Source organism: Lissotriton helveticus, chromosome 8, assembly GCF_964261635.1.
Source record: "Lissotriton helveticus chromosome 8, aLisHel1.1, whole genome shotgun sequence".
Lineage (NCBI taxonomy): Eukaryota > Metazoa > Chordata > Amphibia > Caudata > Salamandridae > Lissotriton > Lissotriton helveticus.
This window is the reverse complement of record NC_136069.1, coordinates 312,797,673-312,813,274: the sequence shown is the minus strand read 5'-3', so window position 1 is coordinate 312,813,274 and position 15,602 is coordinate 312,797,673. Positions and strand designations below refer to the sequence as shown.

The 15,602-nt window shown below is 48.6% G+C and overlaps 1 protein-coding gene across 3 annotated transcripts in view; it reads left to right on the top strand.

Moving 5' to 3' along the window:
• Window positions 1-5,932: 5,932 nt before the first annotated feature.
• Window positions 5,933-15,602, top strand: part of SKA3 (spindle and kinetochore associated complex subunit 3) — a 574,705-nt gene continuing 565,035 nt past the window's right edge. For all 3 annotated transcript variants that reach the window (XM_078657087.1, XM_078657088.1, XM_078657086.1), the window contains exon 1: window positions 5,933-6,062. The gene's annotated coding sequence lies outside the window, so the exon portion shown is untranslated. The remainder of the gene's footprint in view (window positions 6,063-15,602) is intronic.

Here is a 15,602-nt window from a genome sequence, read left to right as displayed (position 1 = left end):
AGATGAGAAATCCTGGTTTGTTTTCCAGGGAGAGAATGGCTGAACAGGGAATGTTAGGTGGCTCAGGAAGGCTTTAAAAAGAACGCTGCTGCATGCCTTGGCAGGCCAAAGCCATGCCAAAGGTAAGCCAGTCTGTGCCCATCCACTCCTGTACCGCACTCTGTCCTTCCCCTCTGCCTTTTTAACTCAGACCATATGCATTACTCCAGAGAAGTGCTGCTTGTGTTGAGCCCAAAGGGTAAGTGCCAATCTATGGTCAACATTCTAGATCTAAAACAACTTACCTGCCTGTAATGTGATGTTGTCTGTAACTATCCACCTGCTTTGAACGACGATCTTCTATGCCTTTGGGTATCTAAAACCGGTTCCGTTTTTATCTAATAAATGCCAGGTCTCTGGCTAAACAGAAGATGAGCTCATGAACTATCTGACCCAGTAGGCCATATTCCTAATGGAAACTTTGCTCCGGGATCATTCTGCGCTCAATACAGAGAAAGCTATTAGGGTTGGTTTCTCTATACTTCATGTTAACTGGGAAGAGAGGAATGGCAGTGGTTTAGTTTTAAACAAGCCTTTGCAGGCTCAATCGCTCCTCTTTATGACTTCCCCCGATGCATAAGCTTTAGTTTTCTCACTACAACTAACCCCTATTTATACTTACTCAGGAGCCCTTATTTATAGGTCTCCAAGTTATGATGGCTCCTTTGCCAAAAACATTGCCGATTTAATTAAAGCATCTCATTTCACCATTCTGTGCAACTTTAATGATCATATTGATAACAATCTGGATGTACAAGCCAACCTTCTTCTAGAGGTAATGTCTGCTCTAAATATTTTTCAGATCATTTGTTTTTGGTGCCACCTATTCTGCAGGCCACACCTTAGACCTTATAATTACTAAAACTGTTAAAACAGGGGGGACTGTAAAGGGAATCATGTACTCCTGTATTCCCATAAGATTTCCCTAGGTTGTCTTCTTCTAAAGACTATTTTAGCTGAAAATAAAGATAGCACCCCATAAGCAGATAAAAGGTGTTTAAAAAGGAGTCCTGTCGCTGGTTTAACCAGACACTTGGATATATATATTTTTTAATGCTGTCAACTAGAGAGAAAAGGGCGCAGAAGGTTGGAGGAGGCATATAAATTCCGATATTGTTTAGCTATCAGATTGTATCACAAAGAGATCAAATTACCTAACTCTACCTACTATACAGAGTAGATGCCGCTAAACCTTCTTCCAAAGAACTGTTTTCTATAGTCAAATCAATGACTCAACCAGTTTCTCCTAACCATCAGCTACCACATTCTCAATCCGCTTGTGATTCTACTGCAGGCTATTTTAAAGACAAGATCCAGACGATTCAAGTCTCATTTAAGATGGACCACCATAGCACTTTTATTCTTGAACGTCATGAAAACTTGGTAAAATTTAGCTATGTCTCTCTAATTTTACTTTTGGACATGCAGAACCTCCTACTTAAATATAAATCCAGTTCACCAACGTACCCATGTCCTCCTTACATTTTAAAATTGGGATCTTGCTAAATTCTGCCAATACTAGTGCCATTCTCAATTCATCCTTTGATTCTGCTTTGTGCCGGAGGACTGGAAACTGACCCGTCACTACGAGTCTTGAAAAGATCTATGAGGATCCATCGTTTCCATCAAATTGGAGGGACCTTTCTTTGCTCCTAGCTCCCATTAAAATGTTTGGAGAAGCACATAAATCAACGGCTCTCTGATTATCTGTAGGCTAATTAGCCACTGGGTCTTTCTCAATTGTTTTTTTTGTGCCTTCCACAGCACAGAGTCCATTCTATTGTCAGTATCTGAATACCTCAAACATTTGCTTGATAGAGGTGACTCTGCGCCCATTATTCTATGAGATAAACATTTCACATTCCATCCTCATTCAGAGACTTGAGGAAATTGGTATTCAAGGCCTGGCATTTCCCTGGATTGCTAACTTTTTAACCACTTCCACGCTAATGACAAAGCCAGCTCATCATGGGCGTTACCTATGCTGCGCTCATGACGAGCTGGCTTTGTCATAAACAAGCCTTTTTCTTCTTCTTCAGCGCACAGCGGGAAAACGCGGTAGCACTGTAGTGGTTAACTAACGGAGCCCAATCAGACTGCCTCCTTCCCTTCCCTTTTGACCCTTCTCCACTGAAATGCCGGGTACCGCAGGAATCATTACTGAGTCCCACTCTTTTTAATATTTACATGTGCCCTTTGACTGCCCTCATCCAAAACTTCGAATTTTAGATGCTGTCCTATACAGACCAAACTCAATTGATTGTTTCATTAACAAGTGACCAGACTTCTAGACAAGAGAAATTCAAGCAATGTATTCTTTAGGTCGCAACATGGATGAATGAAAACCACCTAAAGCTGAACACAAATAAGATTGAACTGCTGATATATGATGATAGATGGGAAATATGAGCATATCTAGAGTGATTTATGGTGGCCACGGGATTTAAGCCAATCCCCTACTCTCGCTGATGTTAAGAATTTAGGTGTGAATTTCGATAGTCACCTATCTTCTTCACAACAGATTGTGTCAGTTTTCTTCTACCTGCTTTATACTAATTGAAGTTCTTCGTAAGGTATTAGAGTTTCTTCCATTCAAGGCCAGAAAGACTGCGATCAATGCATTAATAATATCGTGGCTGGATTATTCCAATACCTTATATCTTAGCTTTACCAAACAACTTACTAACAAACGTAAGCAGTTGCAGGATTTAGCGGCTAGGCTTCTCCTTCATCTTCCCAGACAATATTCCAGGTCTTTTAAATGAAAGAATCTTTACTGGTTTCCCATTCAAAAGAGGATTATAATAATGTAAAATTTGGCACATTTACATGGGGCAGTTTTTCAATCTGGTCCACTTAGTGTCCATAAGCTGTCTAAATTTCATATTCCTTCCATATCTCTTAGATATTTTAATGCCTCCTTAATCCTCCCTGATATCTCAATGGTTGGAGGCTGTGCAGCTGTGGCAGAGCTAAACTCTTGAATTCTCTCTCTCTCTCTTTCGTCGTTTTGAATCTGATAGACAGGTTCACTAAGAAAAACTGCCTCTTTGCGAAAAGCTGATGTCTGCCACCCCTCCACGCTTTCTGTTGCTTTCTTGTGATGTTTGCGCCCTGAAGCTCTGTTTTAGGCATAAGCTGCGCTTTGTAAATCATATTTCAAATTCAACATGTTATGTTATGTTAAATAAATTTCTTAAGCGCGGCTAACACCATTAGGTTTCTTGGCGCTGTGCTGGGGGAGCGGTGGAAAGAATGTGAGACGGGATCTAAAGGTATGAGGTAGTGAAAAGGAAAGTTTTAAGAAGTGATCTGAAACCAGGATATGAGGGTGCAAGCCTGAGAGAAAGTGGGAGGGAGTTCCAGAGGGATGGGGCCAGAAAAGAAAACCTAAGGCCCCCGTATTTTTTCCTCTTGAATCTGGGAACAGATAATAAGGCCATTTGAGATGAACGTAGATTGCGGGACGGGGTATAGAGATGAAGGAGGGAAGAAATGAAGGAGGGACCATGGCCAGAGAGGGACTTAGAAATGATACAGCCTAGCTTGAATTTACAGCGGGCGGATACCGGGAGCCAGTGGAGACTCTTTAGAAGTGGACGAACGTGCTGATCTCTCGGCTGGTGGTAGATCAAGCAGGCAGCTTGATTTTGGATCAGCTGGAGTCTTTTCAGTTGGTAATCAGGAATGCCAACATACAATGCGTTAGCGTAATCAAGTCTGCTGATCACTAACGCAAGTAGCGCTAACGTGAGCGCTTCGGTGGTAAGTAGGCGGGAGATTTTTCGAATTTGCTAGGAATAACACATGACCCCTAGGCAACTGCCGCCCTGTACAGCACAACGGTCCTGGCCGAGCAACTGATGGCTCTCATGCCCAGCCTGAACCCCAGAAGCTAAGACCGAAAGAGTAAGTTGTTAAGTGACCTTTGCGCTCCCCGCCATTTTCTTTTTATGACTCGCCTCTTCTTCTTCCTCTCTTCTCCGCCATTTTAGCGTTCTCTGACCTCCCCCCTCTGTCCTAGCGACCTTTCTAGTTCGTTCGTTCTTTCATTCCTTTATTTCGGTCTCTAGGACCATAAAAGTATGCATAAAACATCAGTAAACAAATTTGAGACAGCCATACAATACAATGCATTAACTTATAAAGTATTTTGGTTCCGGGTGAGAACATAAAGGTTGCCAGGAAATAAGGAGGGAAGGGAAGAGACATGAAGTGAACACAAGTGCAGCAGTTATCAATTCATTTGGTATCAAACTACTCGGGAAACAGAGAATTAGAAAAAGATATTTCAATAAATAATTAAAACTTCCAGATTATATTAAAACACATTAATATGTAATCTATTATACAGAGAAAAAAAACAACAGATATGATTAAAACTGTTACCCTGTAGCACTAGCCACTTGCTATGCACCTGTGTTAATAAACCATGCTCTAACATGTTTTGGTTACTTTTCTTTAGCAATGAAGCCCCTTCTCTTTCGCCACATTATATTTAAAAACCGGGAAACAGCAAAAACAATGGGTTTGGAGGTATCGTATTTTAAGACTTGAAAAGCCTCCCTGCAATGCTCGAACCACAAATTACGGCAAAGTTGTATTAGCCAAGAGCGTCGTGCTCCCTGATATCCTGGACAGAAAAATAAAACATGCAGTTCAGTTTCCTCTTGGCAATTGCATGCAGGGCACCCATATTAAAGTTGACCAGCCCATTTTGCAGTATAGGCACGTAAAGGTAGAGTGCTGTGTCTAAACTGCACATAAAGTTTCCTAGCTGCTTGTGGTAAAATGTCGTCCAGGAAGGATTCAAGTTTGTAATTATCCTTCACAATGAGAAACTGAGTCGTAAGAGTACCTATTTTTGGGTTCGTATGAATGTCCTCCAACTTGAGTGCTCGATAGTTCCTCGGTATAGTAGCTCGTGGAACCTTTCTATTGTCTCTCCTGTTGCCTCTGAGACACTCCTCGCTGTCTTACTCGTTACTATCTGCTTCCCTCTCTCGTTTGTCTCACTTTCCTGCCCTTCTCTGTCCCTCCCTTGGTGCTGTGACTGCATCCCCCCTCCGACCCCACTTAATGGAACTCTGCTTTTCTGTATATAGATAACTCTAATCACTAGTATATGCAGTAGACCTTTGTACTCTCTACCATTCCTATGTGACTCTTAAGAGTATATCCATCCGTATCCCTTCCCTATGTATATAGAAATAACTCTAATCACTAGTATATGCAGTAGACCTTTGTACTCTCTACCATTCCTATGTGACTCTTAGAGTATATCCATCTGTATCCCTTTCCTATGTATATAGAGATAACTCTAATCACTAGTATATGCAGTAGACCTTTGTACTCTCTACCATTCCTATGTGACTCTTAGAGTATATCCATCCGTAGCTCTTCCCTATGTATATAGAGATAACTCTAATCACCAGTCTCTTCTTTGTGTGACTTTACATCTTGTACATTTGAAATGTTTTCTGTTTGTATCTTTTATGTAACGCATGTACTCCTTAGTCCTTATGTTTTGCAACTGGTTCTTATGTAAAGCGCTCTGACACTTTCGGGAAAAGTTCGCGCTATATAAAATCGCATTAAATAAAAAAAAAAAAAAAAAATAGCCATTGACGAGGTCCAACCACCTCTCATTATATATAGAACGACAGGCGACAGCAGCCTAGAATGGTCGACATAGTACAAGACAGTCTGTCATCCTATGGTTCTTGATTAAAGTAGGACTCCAGCCAAATACCGTTCACTCCACGAACACGATTGGCGGTCCCACGGACTGTAAAAATGTACACATGGACTCCACAGCCAATCCGCACTTCACAATCCTGTGTGACGCACTAAATTGGGTGGGGTGTTCAAGAGCTCCAATCCTGAGTCACTTAACACATTAGTGGCACTGCTAACTCAGAATGTATTCAGTCAGGGGATTGGTTAGGGTGCGCAAATGACAGTCACCCGTTAATGGAATTGTTACCGCGGCGGACTTCGGTTTGAATTCACGAGCGGTCAATGTGAGTAGCCGTGAGATAGTTATAGAACTGTAGGGTGCATGGCAGTTTATTGCGTTTTTAAGGGGGTGAATATAATTAGAATTTAGAAACATGGTCACACCAGTCAACTAACAGTGAATTAATACGTTTGAATGTTTTTGGGTTGGATGACAACGAGCGGGGGATATTTGAATGTGTTTTTGTGATGGCGAATGTTCATTTCTGGTGCGGATTTATAGGTATGGTGTAGACTTAAAACTAAACTGTTTGCGTTACGACAATGTCTCAAAAGTGGTCGAAGTGCATTAAAAGAAGTATGTGAACTGAGGGTAAAGGGATGGAGAGGGGGGGTTAGCGAGGGGCGAAATCAGAGGCGTGGCAAAAAAGAAAAATATAATCTGTAACAATGTTTCGCCTTCTAGTAACTGCACGTAAAATAACACACTTTAACGAAAAAAATAATTCAAGTTAAACTAGTCAGTGAGAGATATACCATTTTACATTATGAAACCCCTGTTAATGATAGGGTGACCAACTGGCATGGGTGCACATTCAGGACAGTGAGTGCACAAATTCAAGACAAAGGGTCAAAATTCAGGACAGAAGGTCCGAATTCAGGACAAAAATCTGGGACTAAAGGTACGTTTTGTATACACAATAGAGGAAGTTGCACAATAGTGCATAAGTAAATAGTCCACCAACACAAGCACAAGTCAAAATAAGTTTATTTTAGGTTGAGAGAACCTTGCACTCACTGGATCTGTGGTGTATGCGAGGGAAACACCTGCGTTTGCATATTTAAAAAAAAAAAAAGTGAAGAAAAAGATCACAGCTGAAGGCTTCTCGGATCTTACATTCCCCCTCACCCCCACTGGAAAAAAACACCCGATCCGAAATGCTGTCACTGGGCAGAGAGACCCATTATGTTGTGATAATTAGGCCAACATACAGAATGATAATGGGCCTGATAGTCTGTGCCAGGTCGGGGAGAGGCTACTGCATGCCACAGATCACAGCAGGAGTGTGAGCTGCCCCCTGCAGTTAGAGTTACAGGCTGCTTGCAGTGGGCAGCTCACTCCAATGTCAGAAATTACGGACTAAAGGCGTCCGGACTAAATGCGTCCGTGGAAGAAACCCTTATGGACAATGGACCAGATGCCCAAATTACGTGCAGTCCGTGAAATTTACGGATGCTTGATCACCCTACTTAATGTGATCACCATGTTACAGGTGGGCAGGGCGAGCCACTGCAAGCTCGAGCCAGGATTTGGCTCAGCTCGAGGTTCTATTGGATTCTGGAGCCCATAACGAGCCGAGCTTTCATGTGTCTTCTGCCTACCACCCTTCACTCTACTCAGGATGTGGCCTTACAGCCAGAACTACTTCCCTGGAACTGAGGAACCAGGTTAGTCTCGTTATCAACTCGACATCCAGTGATTATGGGCAAAATCCTTAATCGCCCCATGCCTACAAAAAATTAACTTGGACTTGTATAATGTAAAGGGCGCTAATGTAAAGCACAGCAATTCCTTTGGGTCGAGTTCTGCTGACATATTCACAAAGGGGTAAAAACAAATCCTTCACATAAGGAAAGGCTCACAGATACCCATTTAGTGGTTGATTTGTACTAACCGAAACCTGGATAAATTGCAGCTTTCTCAATTAAATTGTGTGACCGTAGGCAAATATTTTATTTCACCAAAACTTCTTTTTCTTCATAATCCCATGTGAAAGCACTTTCAAATATGTGGGTTCAGAATACCAGTTGTACAAAACCCTAAAGTGCTTGATTTCATAGACTATAATGTTTCTCAGTAATAATCTTGGGCACGTACAGAGTTTACACAACAACTGTTTGGCTTCTTAGGGCTAGATGTACGAACATTAGGAATACCGATTTCCTAATTGCGATTTACTCAGTCACAATTAGGAAATCGGTATTCCTTATGTATGAAACTCCTGAGTTTCGTTATCGATTCCTAGTGGTTTGCAAATAGACCTACCCCATGCATATTAATGAGGTCGGTATACCCATTGGGAATTTGGTACCCATTGGGAATCGTAGCCATCACAGGGATGGTGGCCTGCTGGGGGCAGCAGACCACCACGTCTCTGATTGCTTTTTAATGAAGCAATCTTTTTTTTCTTTTCTGTTTTTTAAATGCAGCCCATTTTCCTAAAGGAACACAGGATGCTTTTAAAAAGAAAAAAAGAAAGTTTGAAGTTTCATTTTTTTTTTTTAAACATTCTCAAAGGGTAAGTGTCCCCCAATAAACGCCTTCCCCTTTGCAAATGGGTTACTACAGTGTGTAATTCTACTGGCACATATTGGACCTTTTACGTGATTTTCTAGGATGAGGTAACTGTTTTCTCGGAGACCCAAGAGCTGTGTACGTTGGCATTAAGATGGTCCAGAGCTAACAGTATTATGATTTCCTGAGATGTTTTGGTCTTGAACAGTCTCTGCAGAGACTGGTAATTCTGGAGATTGGCAAGAAGCAATCTAATCCAAAAGCATTAGAATCTTAATGTGATGAACTGAATTCATATTTGGTGTGGTTGTGAGACCAGGTCCAGTTAGGTTTGTTTAAATCAATCCTAAACTCGGTATTGGGTAGCTGTGGCCCAGTTTAAATCATTTATCGGTACCAAGACAGTCATTAAGTAACTCTACTTTTTAAAAAATTGTGTGTATATACATATATTTGGATATATGATTTTTGAGAATTTTCATAAATCACTGCTTTTCACAAGGCTTTGGGCAGAGTGAAAGTTTCAGGCCAACTGCGATGGATCTCGGGGTCTATGCAGACATCAGGTTGGTCGCGATCAAGATTTTACCTTTACTCTTAGGAATTCTTTTTCTTGACGACGGTCAGGTGGGGGGGGTCCGCTGCAGCTTGAGGCCACTATTGAGTTCAATGTCAACAGACAAGAGAAGTTAAACGGTCCAGTGAAAAGCCTTGTTTCGCAAATGCGCTCAAGACTACCCATTAAGTAAATAGGTATTTATTATCAGATACAGAGTTAATCTCACAACTTAAAAAACATCTCACAGAATTTATTGTTATAAATCTTAAAACCACCTCATCCATTATAGTCTGGGTTGCCTGTAAGGCCAGTATAAGGGGGTTTACTCAACAATTTGTTTTAAGACAGAACTCGGAGCACCGAAAAATCACTAAAATCACGGTCACTAACATTCTATCATTAGAAAACCAACTGGCTGAAGCTTTACATCAGGGTTCCCAAAATACTGTTGAACTGGGCTTAAAATTAGTGAATCTTAGATGTGCTATGAAAACAATATTCAGAGAAAAAAGCAGTGCTAAATTACATAAACATCAAGTATCCCAATATGATACCGGCGATAAAATTGGGAAAATTCTGGCATACAAAGTTGCTAACGATAAAGCCAATACCTTAATTAAAACTTTAAAAGGGTCTAATAGGGGGCGTGCCCAAGATGGCGGAGTGAGAGGACGTGTTCCCTGAGAGCTCCTCCGACCCCGGCCGGCCCGGTGCTTACATTCGACGTGTTCTCCCCCCCCTCCTCCCCCGCGCTTCTAGTGGGGGCTGGAGACGCTGGAACGCCGCGGTGCAGTCGGCGGAACAAAAAACTGCTAAATCGCCTACCGGAGGGGCCTGGACAGTTGCTGATTGCCCCGGATGCGTGCCAGGGCCTGGCGCTGGCCGGAACAGGGCGGAGTCCCGACGGCCCAGGAGCGGAGACGAGGACGGGGACTGCGGCCTTCCCCCAGCCGGACTACCGGGAGACTGCTTAGACCCCCCGCCGTGGCCGACTCTCCAGGGGCCGCAAGCGACGCGGCTGACGGAGGTGCGGAGGTGCCGGCCCGACGTGGGAGCCGCTCCTGGACGGGCCGCGGCCCGTATCTGCACCGGACTCGTGTGCGGGCCTGGAACCAGGGCAGAGCTGTCGGGCGTCCCTGTGGTGCCGCGGGGACAGAGGCGGAGCATCGGCCCCACCTGGCGGACGTTGGGTGTGCCTGGTGGAGCGCCCCCCCCCGGACGTGGTTGTGGTGGAGCAGCCTGTTCCCTGGAGGCCTGGAGTGGAGCTGTGGCTGGCCCGGCGGGACGCCTAATTTATGCCGGTGCTGCGGTGGAACAGAGGTCGGACCCGGATTCAGCGGAGGTGAGCCTCGGTGGTGGCAGTGACCCCCCCCCCAAGACCTGGGGGCGCGGGGATCGAGGTGGACTGGGGGCGACGCCCGGGTTCGAGGGGCAGCCCGGGCTCCTGGCTAGGTCCTGGGCATCGATGCCCGAGGGGCTCCGCTGTGGGACTGCGACTTGGCGAGGGTGTGGTGTGGCTGCTGAGAGTCGGGCGGCCATCGGGCTTGTCCCCCCCGCCCCCACCGGCATTGGCGATTATTTTTGCGGCCTTCTCCTCGGTTGGGAGCTACCGCGGATCTGGGACCTCGGTGCAGTTGGTGTGCCCCCGGACTGGGCCCCCGCAGGTGAGGAGGTGTTGACGGAGGCCTGTGGGTGGCTCTGAGAACCCGGACGTGCACCGGGCCCCAAGACAAGAGCACATCAGGGTTCGACACGGGGGCCGCAGAGACACTTTGACTCCCCGCGGATCCCGCCTTGTGAATAGGCCCTCAGTGAGGAGGCCGGCCCGAGGGGTGGAGCGAGACTCGTCGGAGCGGCGGAGGCCCCCGGCTGCGGAGTTAAGGATAAAGAGCCCGGCGGACTGTGCCGCGACCGTCCGGGGGCGAGGAGTGACCCCCCCGTGAAGGACCCGCAGTCGCGGATACCGACGGGCCGGTGGCCGGGTGCCAGCGGCGGTGAAGGTGGGCAACCTCCGCAGTGCGACAGGGTGCGGTGCTGCGGCAGTGAGGTGCAGCGATATGGCAGTGCAGCGTGGGAAGAAAGGAGATCGAACCCTGCCGGAGATGCTGGGCAGGGGACAACAGAAAGGAGAGAAGGGGTCCACCTCCCCGCGCACATCCAGAGCCGCGCAGGGAGTTGGGGAAGGAGAGGTCCCCATTACCAGGTCTTTCTTAGAGACCCTCTTCAACTCCCTGCGTGAGGACTTCAACACATTGAAACAGGAGGTGGCGGGGGAGGTTCGAGAGGTGAGGCGCGAAGTGGACAGTCTTGGTGAAGGGGTGGCTACCATGGAGACTGCCGGACACTCTAGGGATGAAGAAATTCCTCACCTGCAGCAGGAGGTCCTGCGGCTACAGGACCAACAACTGGACCTTCAGGCACCCAATGAGGACCTCGAGAACAGATCCCGGCGAAACAACATACGGGTTCGGGGAGTGCCATCCAAGGAAGAGGGTGCGGATGTGGCGGGTTTTCTCCAGGTGTTGTTCAGAGAGATTCTGGGGGAACACGTGGACTTTCCGATTCGGATCGACAGGGCCCACAGCGTGGGCCAGGCACGGAATCCTCCAGCCCCGCCACCAGACATTCTTGCTTACTTACCTGACTACGCACTTAAAGAACGTATCCTCTGGGAAGCGAGGAAGCGTGAACCTTTGCAGCTAAGGGATTATCCAGTGGCCCTATTCCAGGACTTCTCGGCGATTACGCTCAGGAAACGGCGAGCGTTCAAGGTGGCCACGGATTTCTTGCGGGAAAAGGAAACACCGTACTCATGGGGACACCCATTCCGCATCATTTTTCGTTGGAATGGAACGCTGCATCAGCTTCGCTCTCTCAGAGATACGTGTGCTGTACTGGGCATTGATGTGGCGGAGGAGAGGGAGCAGTCGCCTCGAGGGCGGAGAATGACCAGGGATGGTTGGCAGCTGGCTCCGCGGCGGCGGGGCTCGAGGCGGGGCTCCAGACCAGACTCGCCTACAGTGAGAGCAGGAATGGAAGAGGCTGTACGAGCAGTGGCCCTCACAGCCTGATATGCGGCCTAAGTTGATTCCGGGGGAGATCACCTTTCTTGCATTGTTTCTATTGCTGCACCGGGGGCTGGGGGTGGGGGGGCGGCGAGGAAGACGTGGTGGCTGGACATCCACTACAGTGACTCACCACAGACTCGTTCCACTTGGAACCGGCCTGGGACTATGAGGTTTGCGGGGTTGTTGCAGGGGGTGGGGGGAGTTGGGGGAACTACTGCAGCGTTGAGATGGCTGTTTTTTCACTTTTTGCTTCTTGGGTGTGGGGGGGGGTGGGTGCAGTGGAGGGGTCGAACATGGCAGGGTTTGTTGTCCTAGTTGTAGAGGGCTGGTTGGGGGGAACCAGGGAAGGGAGGGGGGCACAGGAGGGGTGGTGGTGGGGGAGAGGGGTTGGTTGGGGGGTTAGGGGGGGTTGGTCCGGTGCTCTTTCCGAGTCTTACCGTCCTAGCTGGGCTCACACACAATACATGCTTTTGTACCACCCCGTTTCGGCGGGGATCTATTGCCTGTACACACGCCTGCTCCCATACCCTTGGGCTCTCGTGTGCTGCTTATCACTGCTCCGCCCCACGTGGACGGAGGTCCATTGCTTGTGCCCACATTTGTTCCGATGCCTTTGACGACCCTTAAGGTTGTGACCCTTAATGTTAAGGGGTTGAACAATCCGGTTAAAAGGAAGCGGTCCTGTCCCTATTAGAAAACACACAGGCAGATATCTGTCTATTGCAGGAGACCCACTTGCTGGCCCTCGATTGCCATAGGCTGCGCTCCCATAAATTCCCGACACAATTTTTCTCTTCTCACACTACCAAGACAGCAGGGGTGGCGATACTGGTAGCGAGGCGATTCAAAGGGGAGGTCCTGCACAAACTTACGGAACAGAAGGGGAGGCTACTAGCGTACCGGTTTAAGCTTGGGGGCATCGTGTTTACCATCGGGTCTGTGTACAGCCCCAACGAGCACCAGGAGCGGTTCTTCAGCACGGCCCTAGTGGACATCACTGCCACTCCGGACATACATATCATCATAGGAGGGGACCTTAATATGGTCTTCGACTCGTCTCTGGATAGATCGGCGCAGCGGTTCCCGCAGACTGGGGAACTCTCAGCCGCATGCAGGTCCCAATTGGCGGACCTGGATCTCCACGACCTTTGGCGCCGCCTCCATCCCACCGATAGGGATTATTCCTTTTATTCACATGCGCATAATACATATGCGAGACTGGACCACCTCCTGGTTACGGGTCCGGTCTGTGCGCTGGCCACGGCTTCCGAGATAGGGGTCCTCTCCCTGTCGGATCATGCTCCGGTCGCAGGCACTTTTAGCTTACCGCCAATGCCCTGAACGCGCGGAGTTTGGCGCCTCAGGGACACCTTGCTCCACAAACAGACGGTGGTGAAGCATATTACGGATACCATACGTGACTATTTGGATCACAACGATAACACCGACACCTCTTTAGCGACACAGTGGGCAGCCTTGAAGGCGGTCCTCAGGGGGTAATTTATAGCCATTTCCTCGGCGGAGAACAGGGAACGGCAGCACAAACGGGACGAATTCGCACAACGGGTCCGTGAACTCGAGCAGGTGCATCACCGTACGGGGGCTCCCAGAGTCTGGCGGCAACTTAAGGCAGCGAGGAAACTCCTGTCGGCCCTGGATATGGACCGGGCGGAGTATGCGGCATTGCGTCTAAGACATGCGTATTATACAGGGGGGGACAGATGTGGTCGGCTTCTGGCGTACAAGCTCAGAGTGGCGCACCAACAACATCAGGTGAGGGAGATCATGACCTCCGACGAGGTGGTGGTCACGGAGGATGCCCAGATTGCTGAGGCCTTCCGTCAGTTCTATGCGGGTTTGTATGCGGGCGACTCACCCCATCAGAGCCCGAGATGGAGGAGTACCTGGACTCGGTCACCCTCCCCTCCCTGGCTCCGGTTCAGGCGGAATACCTGGAAAGGGACATTCGCATTGAGGAAGTGGTCACCGCTATTTCTAAACTGAAGCACGGCAAGGCCCCGGGACCAGATGGCTATACGTCGCTTTTTTATAAGACATTCTGTACGACGCTGGCGCCTATCCTTACCCGTCTTTTCAACTCGTTCTCTGAACCGGGCGCCATCCCGCCTGACCTCTTGCGGGCCACCGTGACTGTCATCCCCAAGCCGGGGAAAGACCGGACCCGCTGCGGCTCATATAGACCGATCTCCCTCCTCAATGTTGATCTCAAGCTGTATACTGGGATCCTCGCGGCCCGGTTGGCACTCCACTTGCCAGGTTTGGTGGACTCTGATCAGGCGGGATTCGTCCCCGGGAGGCAGACGGTGGACAATACTAAAAGGGTGGTACATCTCCTAGAGAAGGCCTCCTGGATTCCCGGAGAGAGAATGATGCTGGCGGTGGACGCGGAGAAGGCGTTCGACCGGGTACACTGGCCTTACTTAGAACGGGTCCTAGCGAAGGTAGGAGTTGGGGAGAAATTTCGCTCCCTGGTATTTAACTGCTATAAGTTTCCTTCTGCGACGGTGCGGGTGAATGGCTGCAGTTCACAGAGTTTTACGATAGAGAGGGGCACCAGGCAGGGATGTCCGCTGTCCCCGTTGCTCTTCGCTCTGTATATGGAGCCATTTGCCCAAAGGATATGCCAGAACCCGTGTGCGACAGGGGTGAAAATGGGGGGGTACACCCACATTGTCAGTCTGTATGCAGACGACGTTATTCTGACCCTGGACGACCCGAAAAGGGCGTCCCGGCATGCATTGCGGATCTGGACGCCTTTGCGGCGGTCGCGGGACTCAAAATGAACTTGGGGAAATCGGTGGCGTTGGATGTGTCGCTGTCTGCGGCCACAAGAACCGAGCTGCAGAGCCTCTTCCCCATGCAGTGGTTGTCGGAGCTCATGCCTTATTTAGGCATTTTACTGGCACCCACCCTGCCTGCTATGGTGACTGCCAACTTCACTGTTTTGGGCAAGAAAATCAGAGAGGAACTGGGACGTTGGAATAAAGGCACGTTGTCCTGGCTCGGCAGGATAGCCGCGGTTAAGATGACGGTCCTGCCACAAATCCTTTATTTGTTCCGGGCTCTGCCTCTTCAGCCCCCCTCGGGGTGGTTTCAGCAAACGCAGGCGGATCTTGCGCGTTTCATCTGGCAAGGCCGCAAACCTAGACTGAAGAGGGCGCTTTCCACATTGGCCCCTGAAGCGGGGGGATTGGGGATACCAGACCTACGCAACTACTTACAGGCGGCACAATTGCGATACCTTGTGGAGTGGAGCAAATGGGAGTCAGATAAGCACTGGCTCTTCCAGGACCAGGCAGTGGCGGGTCGGCCGCTGCAGGAAGTGCCCTTCTTACGCAGGGCCCACCCACCCCCCAATTTGTACGCGTCTTTTGTTACGCGGGTCCCGTTAAAGGTGTGGGACGCCACGAGTGTCGCCCACGGACTTACCACATTCCCCTCGCCACTTACACCTTTGGTTGAGAACCCGGACTTCACCCCAGGAATGGAACCGGGGGCTTTCACGCACTGGAGGGCCGCGGGGTGCAGGACTCTGTTTCACATGTATGACTCGGAAGGCGTTATTCCCTTTCCGAATTTCAGACAGGAATACAAGTTGCCTGAGACGGAGAGACTGAGATACCTACAAGCACGCCACTGGGCGTTGCACCCGCAAGTGGAG